Source organism: Mustela nivalis, assembly GCF_964662115.1.
Source record: "Mustela nivalis genome assembly, chromosome: 5".
Taxonomy (NCBI): domain Eukaryota; kingdom Metazoa; phylum Chordata; class Mammalia; order Carnivora; family Mustelidae; genus Mustela; species Mustela nivalis.
Window position 1 is genome coordinate 154610115 of NC_139024.1, and position 14391 is coordinate 154624505.

At 45.5% G+C, this 14391-nt stretch overlaps 1 protein-coding gene across 1 annotated transcript in view; it reads right to left on the reverse strand.

The window, feature by feature from the left end:
- RIPOR2 (RHO family interacting cell polarization regulator 2) overlaps positions 1-14391 on the reverse strand; it is a 202390-nt gene that overhangs the window by 171167 nt on the left and 16832 nt on the right. The window contains exon 2 of the mRNA XM_082731473.1: positions 2118-2213. The gene's annotated coding sequence lies outside the window, so the exon portion shown is untranslated. The remainder of the gene's footprint in view (positions 1-2117; positions 2214-14391) is intronic.

Sequence of the window (14391 nt, forward strand, 5' to 3'; positions counted from 1 at the left end):
TCATTTTTTATTGCATTATTTTAAAAATTTACTTATTTTAGAGAGCACGTGTGTGTGGGTGCACAAGTGGGGGGAGGGGGAGAAGAGTGGGAGTCTTCCGTAGACTCCACACTGAGCACAGAGCCCCACGTGGGGCCAGATCTCATGACCCTGAGATCATGACCTGAGCTGAAATCAAGAGTCAGACACTTAACCAACTGAGCCACCCAGATGCCCTGGGACAAATTTTTAACCTTATTTTTCAGCTTGAATTACATAGCCTTTGAGCCTTCAAAATCAGCGGGAATTTGAAACTGGAACGTGAGCTGGACTACAACTCTTCTCCCAGCTTTTGCCTGATTCACCAAATGACACTGTAGGTCACAGGATGCTCCTGTTTATTTCATCAGACAGAGATGGTCTGTGTTTATCCCTCACTTACCAGGTGCTATTTACTCTCTCAGAAGAAGTACCTGGCGTGTCACCCAGCCCCGTGAGGTAGCTGTTCCTATTAGATCCACTTCACAGATGAAAACCAGACACACAGGGAGGTCCACTAATTTGCCCAAGGTCACATGGTAGATGATAGCCAAGGTTTGACCTGGAGAAGCCAGACTCCAAGTCTGAGGTGCTGACCTCTGTGCATTATTGCTTCCCTGATGCAACAACTTCAAAATGCATACGCTGACCTCCTGACTTTGTTACCTTCATCTCTGCTCCTGTTCATTCACCCGCTCACACAGAAGCACTCCAGACCTTCTCTCTGAACTGCTCCAGCTCCAAGACCTTGAATGCTTTCTCCATCCGTTCCGCCTTCCCTTCCGTGCCTCCTGGCTTTCCTAACTACTGGACATGCTCAACGTCTCCACTGAGCCCCACTGCCTCTACTCTCCCAGCACCACTCATGCTTCTTCTCTGCCTCCCTTCTCTGTCACTCCGGGAGAACTTGCTCTGGCTCTAATCTGCCTTGCATTTTTCTTCCTTTTAAAACTTCACCCACTCCTTCCGTGTGGAATATTCTTTCCACCATCACTCCTCCATTTCAGCTTTATGAAGAACTTGACCCAAACTCTGAGCCTCACTCCGAATACCACCTCCCCTCCCCACCCAAAGACTACCTTTTCCAGAACGTTCTTCTTGGTCATTTCAAAAAGTCGGATGTCGTCTCTCTCTCCACGTGATTGTAACCTTATAATCCAGTTATAAGTGAACTCCTTTGGCATCCCTTCTAGTTTACAATCGTCACCGAGAAGATCTAGCCCAGTGCTTTGTGGTAGACTGGAGAACAGAAGAAAGAACGAGAAGATGAAACAAAGGACTTCACAACTGAAAAAAAATGTCCTACTTTGAACCTTAATTTTACTGGTAAGGACACTGATGCCCAGCTGAAGAGGCAAGTCATACTAAAGGAGGGAGACAGAAATTCACTGTTCCTTCCTTCCTGCCTACCATGAATAAAATTACGTGTTCTCTGGGCTCTGTGCTAAGCACAGGCAAAAGTATTTACTTTTAAGAAATTCAGAGTCTACTGACCAGAAAAGAAAACAGATTATTAGGAAACAATGTGATGGGATACATGTTTGTGGGATAAGTAAACATATAAATAAACACTATCTTTGTAGTAATATTATGTGATTGTTCTAATAGTAAATGTGAGGAAACAGAACTTTTAATTCAGTTAGTAAAATTACATCCCAAGTGGTAGGAAGAAATGTCAAACAGAATTTGAGCCAGACAGACTGATCTTTATCAGCCTGAAAAAGAGAGCAATCCACTGCAAATGGAGAGGTTTTCCATCATAGTCTGTTTTTAGCTTTTCTCCCTTTGGTTTTTGTTGCTCCTTTGCACGTATTAAGGATTTAGTTCTGAATGCTCACACTACCTGGGATAATTTCTGTCTTGTCTATTAACTGGCTGTGTGGTCGCCTCAACCAGATTCTATGGTCTTGGACGGGACGCACCCGCTATTCATTTTGTTTACTTATTTGTAAGCTTGAATGTTCTTGTAATGTTAGCTCTTCTCACTCCCCTGAAAGTTAGATTTTCTGGCAGGCATGGTGTCTGATTAATTTAGACGGCAGAGAGTGTATGATGGGGATTCGGCAAGGGGTGTCTCCCAGACATCCTGGATGCCTTACCTGGGAAGCTCAGGCCTGCTCTACCCCCAGTGCATCAGGAAGGACCTCCAGCTGGGCGGTGTTAGAGGCAGTTTGATTTGAAAATGGTTGCAAAACCTGTAAAAGAGATAAAGCAGAGAAACAGGAATTCTATGTGAAAATAAAGATTTATGTTCTGTAGACAAAAGCATTAGAACCTGGTACTAGTAAGGGTACAGGTGGTGAGTCCTCTCCTATGTGTATCTGGGGGAGGACACTGGCTTGCTGAGCGACGAGGCAGAGCACACCTGAAGCCTAGGCACTGCGCATGCGCCTGACACATCTGCCACCCCCCCCCCCCGCTCCCTGAGGAAATCAATGGAGAGTGTGCAAGACACATCTACAGGTTAATTTGCTGTATCAGAGTCAGTTTCGAATAATGAAAAGTTAGAAATAGCTTACAGGTAAATCAAAGATGGTTCGGTAAAGAGGCAAGTACAAAAGTATGTATGATATGCCTCTATTTTTACAAAAAGTGCATGTGTATGGGCTTGCAAACTGAAGGGAAAGATTAAGAATCTCAACGGCTCTCTTGGGGTGGTGGGTTTATTCGTGGTTTTAACTTTTTTTTTTTTTTAACTTAAAAAAAATTTTTTTAAATAACTTTTCTCAAATTTCCAATAGAGATATATCATTTTTAAAACCAGAAAAATAGTCAATAAGCTCATCTCATTTGAAGAGAAACTAAAATAAACGAGGCTGTGACTGTTTCCCAAGATTCATTAAGGAATCCTCTTACATATACAGCCTGTGTTATCAAAACAACAGAACTAAATAGTCTTTAACATCAATATTCTAGGAGCTTCCAAGAGGAAACTGTTTTCTTAGGAAAAAATAACCTCTCAAGTCTCCCCAAAAGTTGCTTCAATCCTGTTTTTCCAGAATAAGAAGTCAGGCATATGTTCTGTTGAAAATGAACCAAAGTTAAAAATGTTTTACAACCATTACAAAGTTTGAGGTTTGGGGCACCCGGCTGACTGGGTTACTGGGGCCTGTGATGCCTGATCGTGGGGTGGTGAGTTCAAGCCCCATGTTGGGTATAGAAACTACCTAAAAATACAACCTTAAAAAAATTTTTTTTGAGGCTGATCTGTGTCTCTCAACACAAGGGATACCAAAGATACAGTGATGAGTAAAAAACAAAACAAGTTACAGAGTGTATGTACTAGGAGAACATTTAAAAAAACAAACAAACAGCAATCACAAACTTTTCCCTCTGACTATACGGGACATTTTATTGAGAACAACTCTCTGAGACTGACGCACTGCCTACTGCGCTAAGGAGGCACCGGAGAACAACTCTATTTAGAGGAATGTTGATATACTGAGAAACAGGCCTGGGACACTATCCACTGAGCTTATTCAGAGTTATCAAGAGTTTGCCAGGGAAAGTGGGTGGAGGGAGAGGCAGGAAAGGGAGAGGGTTTTGTGGGAAGGGTGGGGAGATTATTTACTTTTTATTTTACAAGCTGCAACATTCTTTACCTTTTCTAAAAATAACTTAAAAACATTCATAAGGTAGTAAGTCAGAAAGAAAATAAGAGAGAAGAAAGAAGGGAAGGGAGGGGGGTGGGAAGGGAAGATAGGTTTTAAGACATGCCTGTGTTTGCAAGCTCAAGGCAGAACCAGAGGGTAAGTTTTGCTTATTCACAATTAAATTCCTGCATTTTTCAGAGGGTCAGTGTTAAAGATAAGAAATGATTCTCCCTCTTGGTGATTCTTTTGCAAATAAAAAATAGCAAATGAGCCTTTTTGACATTTCAGCTCAAATATTGCAATTATGATTTTTTTAATTAAATATTTTATTTATTTGTTTGACAGAGAGAGAGAGAGTATGAGCAGGGTGAGGGGCAGAGGGAAAACAGACTCTTTGCTGAGCAGGATCACGACCTGAGCCAAAGGCCAACGCTTAACCAACTGTGCCACCCAGGCGCTCCCCAAATACAATCTTAAAGATGTACACAATTTTGTGATGAGAGACTTACATTGTTTTGAAGTGGAGGCAGGCAGAAACTCAGTGGGCCATTCCCCTTAACCAACCAGTCCACCACGTTCACATAGGGTTGGGCACAGGCAAAAAGGTGACATGGGGAAGAACTGTCTTCATTGACCATAACTTTGTCACATAAACACCACCCCTCCTTCTTCTCTTGGCAAATACACACCTTGCCTCTAATAATCTCCCTTCATCTCCTATACTAAAAACTACTTGAAGAAGGAACTGAAACATCTGTATGAATGTACAAATGACTTGCCTAGTCAGACTTGCTTTTCACAGATCAGACGTGGCTTCGACGGTTCATTAGGACTCGTGTTAAAGTTTACCAGGAGCTTTTCCAGTGCTGGGCACCAGCATTTCCCCCCAGGGAAACAGCACCTGAGTGCCGGCCGAGGCCAACTGTCATAAATGACAGGTTCTTAAGTGACACAGAAGGGTTCGAAGATGGGCAACTTGGATTTATTCTCCAGCCTGCACCGTTCTCGTACAACCATATGCATCGTGCACTTAAACAGCAGACTGAGAAAACAGCACCGATTGGTCAGGATGACGCTGCCCCTCATAAGACGTGGGTCTGGATCTAGCTCCTCACGGTGGAGGGCAGATGGCCTTTCTGACCCTTTGTTCTGGGGAAGACTGGGGGATGGGACCGAGAAATAGAGTAGAAAATGGGAAGGTCTGGGTGACTGATTAGCTGTGGGGAGGAGGGGAAGAGAAGGTTGGAGGGTGACTCCTCTGTGTCTCGTATGGCTCAAGGTCAGAGGTCCGTATTGCCAACAGTCCAGAAAAGAAGAAGAGTAGTTCTAGAGAAGGAAGAGGATATGCTGTATTTTGAACAGGTTGAAAAGGAGGTACCAAGAATTTGGAATCTGGGTGATGATAGATCTAGCGGGCAGCGGACAGTAAAGAATCGCCGGCATGACTGTGTTGTAGGGTGCGATGTGCGGGTTTGGGAGTCATTAGCAGAGAAGTGGTAGCAGCCTAGGAGGTCACCCAGTTAGAGACTCAAGAGAAAGAGTGAGTTGAACACGAAGCCCTGGAGGGAAACAAGCTTTTAGTGATGCCTGGAGAGGGACCCCAAAAGAATGCAGAAGGTTAGTCAGAAAGTGAAAAAAACAAGGGGTAGTGTCATAGGAATGAAGAAAACACTCAAGGTCAAAAAGGTGGACTGGATGGCTCCTTCAGTTAGGTGTTGGACTCTTGACTTCGGCTGGGGGTTGTGGGATTGAGTCCTGCGTTGGGCTCTGTGCTCAACGCAGAGTCTGCTGGAGAGCCTCCTTCTTCTCCCTCCACTCCTCCCCCACCCCACACTCTTCCTCTCTCTCCCAAATGAATAAATAAATATTTTTTAGAAAGGATGCATGTGCATAAACGTATCTTCTGTACACGGCAGGCCCAACTAGAATGTTCACAACACATTTACACGGGTATGAACTGTCACAGAACAGGAAGCAAAGCGAGTCACTGACAAGAAGGAGACTCCACCTGACATGAACCTGGAGAGCAGGCTGAGCAGTGGCAAGTAAAAACAGAGTCTGCAGGACCCCGGAGCACGAGGGGAGGGTGTCCACACGTGCAGGGGGTAGAGGCAGGCTCCCAAGGATGACCATGAGGACACCTAGTACAGTGTACATCAAACAGCTGGCCCCTTCCTGGGCCTCTGCACTGCTCTCACCACATACCTTCAGACAGTTCTCTGAGTAAATGGCATCAGTTTTGGGGGGAGAGCAAGAGCAGGTGGGATCCTTGTGATGGCCCCGAAGCAAGGAGCTCCACACTTCAGTACTCCGGAGACCCCCCAGGCTCACAGCTATCTCCTCACCTCCAGACCTCACACCTGACCAAGGACAGCCTAGCCTGTTGCATAGTCCCCTTTTTAAAAACTGAATTAATTTTCTGCTAAGTTGTCGATCTGGGTATTTCACATAAAAACCCAGACCTCCAAGTTCTCTGGACAATTCAGAGCAGCTGGAGCTCCTCAGCATGGCCACCTTCCAACCATGCACATGTTCTCCACAGCCACTCAGCTCTCCCGTGTACGGGATCCGCCATGAGCCAGCTCTGAGCGTGGAAGCAGGTGGTCCCTGCCTTTAAGGAAAGCCTGCTGCATGACAAGAGCGACACATACACAGAAAGATCGGTCTTCGGGGAGCAGCACCGCACATAAGAAGCCAAAAGAGCAATGCCCTTGGGTGTCAGTGGACAGAGATCCGCCAGCCAGCTTCCAGGGCTCAGCTACACTGTTGTGTGATGGGGGGCAGGGAAGTAGTTCTGGTTTAGCTCCCGTGCACCCTTTCTGGGCAGTTGTAAGCAGAAAGCCTGAAGCAAAGGCAGCTTAGACCAGGTGGGGTCTGGAGGCAGATAAGGGATGTTGCAGGGTGAAAGACTTGCCCCCGACCTACAGGAGCCCGTCCTGACTGGGGCAGGAGGAGGAGGCTGACTACCGGAGCCGTGCATCTAGGACAGAGGGAGAGGTGGTGAAATAGAAAATATACTTAGGAGTTTGAAAAACTCATGGTTAAAAAAAGGTAGCATGAGGGGGCTCCGGGCGGCAAGGAGAGGAGCTCTCCCCAGGGCAGGCCTAAGCAAAACTCACCGTAAGAAATCTCACTAACATCCTGGCAGATGGGGTGCCGGGGTGGCTCAGTCGGTTAAGCATCTGCCTTCAGCTCAGGTCATGATCCCAGGGTCCTGGGATAGAGCCCCATGTCAGGCTCCCTGCTCTGTAGGGAGACTGCTTTTCCCTCTCCCACTCCCCCTGCTTCTGCTCTTGGGCATGATCTTTTTTGCAAGTAAAAAACTTGAGAAAAAAAAAAAATCCTGCCAGATAAAAGCACCAAAAGCTACTTTACATAGAGCCAAATATGCAGCCGTTGTGACGATTCAGCCCGCGGTACATTTAAGTCTGCAACAGAGCTGCTGTTTGCCTCACCCGACAGATGCATTATGAAAAGCTGTGAAAAAGTGACTTTTGGTTAAATATTTCACAAGAACTTGTGAATCAAAAAAGTCCAAAGATGATCTCCTTTAAGGCTAACCGATACCTTAATGTATAGATTTGGTGAATCAGATTTGAGAAGCAACTCAGTGGCTAATATGTAGACCCTGGAGCTAGAGCACTGAGGTCACCTCCGCACCATCGCTTGCCAGCTGCACAGCCCCGGGCTGTGTCCGTCCACACGTGGGGAACACAGTGACACCGTGTCCCTAAGGTTGTTGTTGAATAGATGACGTATAATTTTATAAAGTGCTTTGAGCTATGTAAGCGTTTGTTAAATAAAGCAATACGTTGAATAGACCCATTTTGCTTAAAATGGGTGCTTCACATACACTTTTCCTATATGTAAAACCTGTTTTTTTTAAACCCAGAAAGCAGGGCGCCTGGGTGGCTCAGTGGGTTAAGCTGCTGCCTTCGGCTCAGGTCATGATCTCAGGGTCCTGGGATCGAGTCCCACATTGGGCTCTCTGCTCGGCGGAAAGCCTGCTTCCCTCTCTCTCTCTCTCTCTCTCTCTCTCTCTCTGCCAGCCTCTCTACCTACCTGTGATCTCTCTCTGTCAAATAAATAAAAAATAAAATCTTTTTTTAAAAAATAAATAAATAAAAAATAAAACCCAGAAAGCAGGCAATAGGTTATTGATTTTACTGAAGCTTTAGCCTAGGATTCTCTTCAACGGCAAGTACTTGGCTTAATATCAAAATACAAGTCAAATTATTAAAATGTAGTTTACTGCTACAATTAGGTAGCATACATTTCTATGGCACATATAATATATTCAAGAGTGGCCTGTATATCCTAATTTATCTAATGGCTGTTAAGTTACAATCGTATAGAATTGAAAATTACAATGCATGCTCACGTAATTTATTAGTTATTTAACTATTGGACCAAAAAAAAAAAAAAAATGGCAGAATGGGAATACGCCCCATGGAAGGAATAAAGAAACAAAGGCTCGGACAGGTGAACTCGGTCACTCAAAGCCTATGATCAGCACGGATGGGGCACCAGTCCGAAGGTGGAAGCCCGGGAGCTCTTCTCTTCCACCATGGTGCCACGGGTGAGGGGTTTGCTCAGCACTGGAGCTCACCCAGATATCCGCTGCTGTATGCTGACTTAATTCCCGCTCTATGAATGCCCACTGGGTTCGGGGAAGGAGGTGCCACTGGAGGCCAGGGAAAGGAGGTCGAGATGGAGGCTTGCAGGTCTGGAAAGCACTCAAGCCGCTCAGCTGTTTGGAAGCAAGCATGCAGAGTCTTTGCAACTAACTCAAAAATAAGCAAGTACTGACTTGAGTTCATAACTATGTTTCCATATGGCCTCATTACTTATGACAACTGTAATACAGTAAAGTAAGATGTTAACAATTCTCAGTACTATCCTTGCAGCTTTTCTGTAACTCTAAAATCATTCTAAAATAAAAAGTGTATTCGGAAGGGCAGAAATAAAGAAGACCAGAAAGAGCACTGCCCCTGGACTTCCTACTTACTTCCTCATACGTGTGTTCCCAGCTCGGGCTTTCTTTTGCAAAGGATAAAGGTAGATAGTCAACCAAATAGTCATACCCTCCAGGAAAAGGACTGAAGTCCTCCTCTGTTTCGGTCATCTCTGCAAACGAAAAGGTGGTAAAGGGAAGAAGCATTAGCAATCTGGAGGTCAAGGTCTTTAAAAAATTCTAGGTTGTGTAAGACCCAAACTTCCTTAAATGATAGCAGTTACTTGCAGGGAGGATAATTCTTTCCCTCGGTCTCTCCTGAACTGATAACATTCAGATCCTAGCCTTCTAAGCAAGCAAGCTGCAACATATCAATGACTTCAATCAAATTTACTGAGGAGATTACCAGTATCTTGAGTGCTATTAGGAATGAAACACGAAATACCGGGGTAAGTTTGCAGATGATGGAAGAAATAGAATGTGCAATGTTTTTCATCATTATATTGCAGCTGAACACACACAGTTTTGTTGAAAATTCCAAATATTTTCTCTTTTTCATACTAATTGTACAACAGAAAATATCATTTAGACCAATGTTTTCCAGGTCTCTGGATTTCAAAAAAACAATTTCCTAAAAACTATTTGGGAGCTAATACAAATACCCATGCAATGTCTCTGAACAAAACAGGGGATTGGGGGCACAGATCCACCCCCTCAGTCCCCTCCTTGTGTACCTAAAAATCCACTTATGACATGACTTCCCAGCAAAAAACCACCAATAACATGCCGAAGCCTTACCGATAACATAAAACGTTGATTAACACAGGCTTTGTACGTTATATGTATTATATACTGTATCTTACAATAAAGTATAAGCTAGAAAGAACATGTTGAGAAAATACATTTACAGTACTGAACTGTTAAAATCTGCTTTTAAGTGCAGTTCAAACCTGTGCTGTTCCAGGCTCAGCTGTGTTTTATTTTTGCAGGTGAGGTCTTAAAAAAATTATTTCATCTACTTTTATGTCATTAAGGGAAGAATGCTTTAACCCCTCAAAAATAAAGGGGACCTAATCTCGGAATAATGACAATTCACCCCAAGAAAAGAAGGCTGACAGCTCTGTGACTGCATCCATCAGCATACTCCAACTCATCTCACCACTGACCAGAGACCCACCCTGTGCCCCCAGGAACAGGTGTCTGGGAATCCCTGCTTTCACAAACAGGAAGAACTGCCTGGTATTACTGTCCTGGGGTGAAAAAGTAAACCTGGGACTAGGCCTCACTCTGAGGATTCCTGATCCTCGTCTCGAAGAGTGAATGCCGTCTGCTCGCCGATGCCGTCCTTAGGCTCTGCATCCCCCGCAGCAAACGAAGCCAGATCACATCTACACGTGAGGAGCTGCTTGCTCAGACTCTGCAGGCCCCTGGCCTGTTTCAGGCACCTCTTCCTCTCGCACCTCCTCACTTGTAGTACTTCCTTTGCTCCTGGATGCACCTGCAGCTTCGGTGACCAGGCTGTAACCCGAGCCACTCGGCTTGGGAGTTCCAACTGCACATGCTGGAGCTAATTTGTGCAGTTTAGTTCTCGCCACAGCTGCCCATAAGAGGTGCCTGCTTCTGGGTCACCCTGCTCCAGGTCACGACCGCAGCAGGTGGGGGACACCTTTCAGCCCCACGGTGTGAAGAGTTCTTTCTGCCATGCCAAACAAAACACCCACAGAAACACAATGAGGTGATGTGAGGGAACTGAGCTGGACTTGAGGGAACAGTCCCGAGATTTTCAACAAGGGATTGTTTATCTCATGATCTCATCTGCTCCGTGAAGCAGTTGGTAGGGCTTGATGCTCGTGAGAGACAAACTGGAACACTACGGGGCAATTTCATATTGCCAGTAATACAAGAAAGCAGCGACAAATAAATTATACTCATGACATACCCTGAGCACTGGGTCATAATTCTTAAATCCTGCCCAAATAAAGTACTCTTTTATCCAGGATGAGTGAGGAAATACTTCATCTCCTACAGTAGCATTCATCTCCTACAGATATGGTCCAAAGTCCTAGGAATCCGTGTAAATTCTGGTCATCTCTGGAGGCTTGATGATGCCCTTGCTTGAAGACACAAAGGTGACAGTCGTACTGTGACAATGTTCATTCCCTGGTGACTGATGACTGTATTACAGTTATGCAAGATGTTTACATTCGGGAAAGTCTGGGGAATCTCTCTATTTTTTGTAGCTTTTCTGTAAATCTAAAAATATTTAAAAATTACAAATTACATTAAAAAAATTTTTTTTAATCACTGGATTCCCTCTTTAGTCTTGGTAGGAAACTTGAGGCTATGGAAGTTCTGTGGCCACATACATATGCACTAAAGAGATTTTTTCCTATAGGAGCTGGAAGGATAATAAAATTTATGGGAGAAGAAAGCCAAGAGCTCCACACCTCCGAGGCAGCTCCCTCCTGCACCCACGTGAGCAGGGGCCCTAGATGTCTGCTTTATGCTCAGGAAGCCCATCACCCGAGCACGTGTGACCCTGGTTTGGATGCCTTTGCTTATCCAAGTGCAAAGTGGTCAAAGTGCACTTTCCAAAGCGCCAAGTGCAAGTGCAAAGGAAATCATAGATGACCGACGGCAGGGCCATAACCGACATGCCAGGTGGCTTTGACGAGGTACCCCATCAGAACATGGGAATTCCACGGGCGGAAAGGAGCGATTCCACAGCGGCGGAAAGATGCAGAGCTGAGAGGACCGTGGAAGAAGAAAGTAACAAACAAGGAAGGCAAAAATTAGAGCTTAAGTATCAACAGTCAACAGATGAGTAGCTGTCACACCACCTAGATGATTGGTAGGCGTCCCCCAAAACCAACTCAGAGGACGTGTGAGGGGTGGGGCCTCACCCTCTGCCTGCACCTGAGCTCTGAGCTCTTGGTAATTGTTTTGTGTGATGGGTTTCTTTTTCTTTCTTTTTTTTTTTTTAAGATATTATTCATTTATTTGACAGATCACAAGTAGGCAGAGAGGCAGGCAGAGAGAGAGGGAGAAGCAGGTTCCCTGCTGAGCAGAGAGCCCGATATGGGGCTCGATCCCAGGACTCTGGAATCATGACCTGAGCTGAAGACAGAGGCCCAGCCCACTGAGCCACCCAGGCGCCCCGTGTGACAGGTTTCTGAACCAGAATACAGTTCAAGCTAAAAAGCCCATGTCGGGGGGGGGGGGGGTGGGGGAGTGGAACACCACTGATCTGGATCCTTTTGCTTCAAGTAGCTAAATTTTAGAAATGCTGACTATCATGTGCTCACGTTTATTTTCTGGATGTCTGCTCACAGCTGTCCTGTCCCCCTCCCTCCAAAAGAGTATAAGTTTGATGGAAGGGACAATCAGGACTGGTTTGTAGACAGGACTCAACAGATATCTGTTGAGTGTCTGAATGGTTTTAGCCTGGCTCTGAGGAAGATCCAGAATTCTGTGTCTCTTCTAACACACAGTCCTCTTACTGTACTAATCAAACCACAGCTGGTACAGACAGATGGGCAATTTTATTCTGAAACCCAGTGGGCAATATAGGCCACAGAGCTCTCTGACCTCCTCAGAGCTCTGCCCATCCAGTGTGAACAGGGATCACTGCATGAAACATGGAATCCTGAATCCTAGAAACAGAATATGTGATCTGGGTAAGGGAAACAGGCCCCTGTCTAGTAGATATCTAGCAAGTAATGGTAGATCTCCAGGTTCTACTTCTCGAAACAACACTTTTAGCCCATTGCTTTCCCAAAGCTACAGATGTGCTGGTTTCGGTAACAAATCACTTACAGAATCCTAAAGCGACTAACTTCTAAATCGATCTCAAACCCACTCCTGCAACTCGGTGTCCCATCTCAGTTTAAAGGCTCACTCATCTCTCCCCAGATAAAGCCACCGCCTCCCGGCTGAGCTGGCCTCCCAGCACGTGGTCCTCTGCAAACTGAAGTGGTTTCTTGAGGACACAAGGCAGTGATATTCCTGCTTTGTTTTATAGCTTTCTCAAGTGCTGTTTCCTCAGACAAGTTCCCCAGGTGGTCTCATGGAGGCTTTCGGACCCCCGCCCCTCTGGGTGGCATTCGGCATTCCTGCATCACGAGGGAAGGGCGTTTCCACAGCTGTATCCCTGTACCTAGTACGATGCCTGTAGAGGTATGCCAAAGGAGCTCAACAAATCATTGGTGAGTGAGTGACATAAATTTATTCAAAGTATCTGCGTTCACCAAACTGAAGATACTATTTACACCGCCGGTCACCAGCACAGGCCATCCTCTGACCAGAATCTGGAGTCCCTCCCTGCTCCTCGGTCTCTCTCACCCTCTCCCTCTCAGCGCCCTACACTGGTAACCCCCTCCTCACCTCTGAGATCTAGCTTAAACGCCGAAGATTTCAGACTGAGCTTTTCTTGACCAAACTTCTTGTTCTCCCATCCCCTCGCCCCCTCACAAGGAAGAGTTAAGCACTTAGTCCTCTAAGTCCCTTTCACTCTGTCTCATGACAGAATCCAACAGCCTCATTCTTGTTACCCAGAATACTTTGGTGATACAAATGCAGATTCCTGGGCTCTACCTCAGACCTACTGAATCAGAGTCCCTGGGGGTAGGGCTCAGGGATCTGGATTTAATCCAAGTTCCTCAGGTTATTCCAATATTCACTAAGGTGTGGGAATTACTGCTGTAGGACACATCTGGAGGACTGGGTCAAGAAGATGGGGAGCAAATGCTGAATGATGAAGGCTCTTGAATGCCCTACTAACACTGGAATAATTAAAAACCTCTCTTAGCCTTGACCTGGGGACTAAAAACTGCTTTTATCCTAGAGGCACTGGGGAGATCCTAAAGAAATGTAAGCAGGGAGGAACAGAAACAGTTTTGCATTTTAAAAAGGCTACTCTTGCGGCGCCTGGGTGGCTCAGTGGGTTGGGCCACTGCCTTCGGCTCAGGTCATGATCTCAGGGTCCTGGGATCGAGTCCCACATCGGGCTCTCTGCTCAGCAGGGGGCCTGCTTCCCTTCCTCTCTCTCTGCCTGCTGTGATCTCTCTCTGTCAAATAAATAAATAAAATCTTTAAAAAAAAAATAAAAATAAATAAAAATAAAAAGGTTACTCTTAAAGCTATATAGACTGGGGACTTCCAAACTTTTTGCCTATAACTCCTGTAAGTATTAACATTTTTATATCAGGACCCTGGGGGTCCACCAAGGTACCCAAACCAAAATTTCCTGAAATCATACATACCTTGGTTATATGCAACGTACTCAGGTATATTCTATTCTGTTTGGTTCAACTTTGTAAAAATGAGGGTTGTAATCAATGCCATTGATCATACAACCCACCAAAATTCACCATGGATTTTGATCAGTAGACTGAAACCAGCTGGCACAGAGGACGGCTCGAGGGAGAGCAGGGGGGGAGGCACAGACCAGTCCAGGGCCACTGTGGGGATCGAGGCTACCAATGTGAGGTGAATGAAGGCCATGGCAGAAAAGGCCAGAGGCGAGTTTTATGAGGGATTTACGAAGGAGAATGGACTGGATTCAGCAACTGGTCTGACACAGGAAGTCAGCAAATGTCCGAACCAATTACACGGTTCACGCTGACTTTGCAGTGGGGAGGCTGGCTACAGGTTGCCTCTGGTAACTGTGAGCACGGCTCTCCACCAGGCCCGTGAGGTTTCTATGTAAGGATGAGGGACTCACGGTTTCATTTGGCTCAAGACAAGTATTTATAAAAATATACGACTGTAACAGTAACGCTAACTCTTCTTGAATTGCTCTTGATCAGATTCTTAAGTTCATTTGGG